This window comes from Stomoxys calcitrans, chromosome 3 (assembly GCF_963082655.1).
Source record: "Stomoxys calcitrans chromosome 3, idStoCalc2.1, whole genome shotgun sequence".
Lineage (NCBI taxonomy): Eukaryota > Metazoa > Arthropoda > Insecta > Diptera > Muscidae > Stomoxys > Stomoxys calcitrans.
The window spans coordinates 133,351,781-133,354,611 of NC_081554.1; the positions used below are offsets into that span (position 1 = coordinate 133,351,781).

The 2,831-nt window shown below is 37.1% G+C and overlaps 1 long non-coding RNA gene across 1 annotated transcript; it reads left to right on the forward strand.

Annotated features, from left to right (window-relative positions):
* The first annotated feature begins 897 nt into the window (after positions 1-897).
* On the forward strand, positions 898-1,455 carry LOC131996339 (uncharacterized). Its single transcript, XR_009397786.1, has 2 exons — positions 898-985; positions 1,062-1,455. It is a non-coding gene; the product is annotated as an uncharacterized LOC131996339 (long non-coding RNA).
* The last annotated feature ends 1,376 nt before the right edge of the window (positions 1,456-2,831 follow it).

Below are 2,831 nucleotides of genomic sequence, written 5' to 3' on the forward strand. Positions count from 1 at the left end.
CATGAATCTAGGTGGTGCTTTACCTCCTAAAATCCCCTCCAATAGGTTATTTGGCCTATTAATTTGTGTCACTCAAATTTGTGCTCAAGTGCCAGTGTGGCGCACAACCCTCATATAGACGCCCTACACAAAACGGCTGTATACACCAATGACAATGTGGGGTTAAATTAAAGGTGAACTGCGAATCTGTTCTCATTATCCTGCTCATATATCTAGCTCATATACCTAGCTCATATATCTAGCTCATATTTCTAGCACACCAAAACAGTCCATCAATTATAATGACCTAGCGGGACACTGTGTGATTTAATTAATATGTGGGGACACAAATAATTGCAGGCCGCCATAGCCCAGAAATTGTGACATTCAGCGTAATACCAGGAGTTGCTCACTTTAACGATAAGGTTGCAACCATATTTAGCTCGTCGATAGACAAGACCAAACGACGTGTTGCTGGGAAACAATTATTTTTTCAAAAGTTTTACATGACTGGAAAATTAGTTCGTTACCCCAGAAAATCATTTAATATGGCAGTTTGATTTGATTAACAAAAAGACTAAGTGATGACTATTAATTAAGTAGTCATATGGTAGTCATGATGATCCATTCTAAGAGAGTAGCACTAACATGTAAATTTTAGTGCTACTTCTTCAATTGGATTTACTTGATCCAATTGGATTTAGTTGATCCAATTGAAAACAGCCAGTAAATGACGCTAATTTGGAGAAGCCAACATGATAACTTATCGGACCTTTGAATAAAAAAAAAACAAAATTCAGGAATTTCGTTGTGGTTGTTTGCGGCATTATTTTTTAACTTTTCCACCCAAGGTAGTTTAATTGTCAATCTTTGCCATAGAAAAAAAAAGATATAAATACAAAAAATTTTTATAGAAAAAAAAATTGCAGAAAAATCTTATAAGTTAAAATGTTGTTAAAATTTTAGAGTAAGAAAAAGAAACATTTTTCGCGTGGTGAAAATGAAGGTATAGCGATGCGGGTCTGGCTCAGCTATCTATATATATATATAAATAAATTTTTGTTTGGTTTTTCTGATTTAAGCTAAATTTTGTTTGCACACTAACAGCGACTTAAAAATAATAAAATTGGTATCAAAATCTGGTGTGGGGTGCCTAAGAGGTCCGCCCACCCTCAAAACCCGGCGAATGGATTTATAGACCAATCACTACAACATGGGACTGAAATTAAAGTAATTGAGAGTAGAAAACGAATCTGATATCCAATTGTGGAACTATTTGTTTCATGGGGCACCCCACACCCATAAAACCCCTCAAATCTGACATGCTTACCGACCATTGCAATATGGATCTTAAATGGAAAATCTTTGGGAATAGAGCGCGAAATTTACTTTCACCATTGCAATGTGGGGTTTAAACAAGAGATACTTGAGTGTAGAAAAATCCATAGGAAAATTGGAATACATTTTCAACTATAATTACGCAGATATGTTCAAATTTAGTGTACTCCTCTCCAACATAGCATAATTGGGCGCAACAGAGCGGGCCGGGCTCAGCTAATCTTATATATAAAAATCAATTTGTGTTTGTTTGTTGTTTGTTTTTTTGTTTGAGTATTCCTTATAGACTCAAGCGAAATTTTTTGTGCTCTTTTAAAATACCCTAAAAACAAAAATTTGGTATCCAAATTTCGGACGGGTGCCTAGTGGGACCGCCCCACCTTAAAACCTACCAAATACATATTTAGACCAATCATGACAATATGGGACTCAAATGAAAGGTATTTGCGAGTAGGATACGAATCTGATATCCAAATGTGGGACCTAAGGGAAGTTTCTGGGGGTAGGGCGATTTAAGCGAAATTTTGTTTGCATACTAACTGCAACCTAAAAACAAAAAAATTGGTGTCAAAATATGGGGCGGCGTGTCTAGGAAAACCGTCAAATGGATTAAAAGACCAATCACTACAATATGGGACTCAAATTAAAGGTATTTGAGAGCAGAAAACGAATCTGATATCCAATTGTGGAACTAAGTGTTTCGTGGGTCACCCCATCCCCATAAAACCTATCAAATCGGACATATTTACCGACTATGGCAATATGGATTTTAAATGAAAGGTCTTTGTGAATAGAGCACTAAATTGGGGGTCCACCACACCCCTAGAAGGGCGATTGCAATGTGGGGTTTAAATAAGAGGTATTTGATATATTTTGTAGAAAAATCCATAGGAAAATTGGAATATATTTTCAACTGAAATTTGGCAGAAATATCCAAATTTAAAGAACTGCTCTCCAACATAGCAATATTGGGCGCAGTAGAGCAGACTGGGTTCAGCTTGTATATAATATATATTCACCAATTTATATATGGAATCTGGACTGAATTAGCGCATAAGAGAACGAGTAAAATCTTTTGAAATAACGGTTTTCTGGATTATAAATTTGAGAAAACGAATGTTAAAATCGATAATTTACTCAAAAAAGTGGTTTATAAAATTAATTAGAACAATAAATCCGTGCCGAGCTTTCGATACCCACTACGGTACTACCGTCGAAGTACCGTAGAGTGAAACAGGGAGTTCCCCCAGGCGGGATGATATCTCCGACAGTGTTTAACCTCTATATATCCCCGATTCCACCCTCGAGACGGCATAGACATCGTATCATATGCGGACGATTGTACGATCATGGCATCAGGCCCCCCACCCATGTGCGGCGAAACCTGAAGATATCTGCCACCAAATCTTCAGCCACATTGTTCACTACAAATACGCGTGGTGTGCAGACAAAGAAACCTTGTTAATTACGTACAAAGCAATTGGCCGGTCTGTGCTAAGTTATGCAGTGCCAGT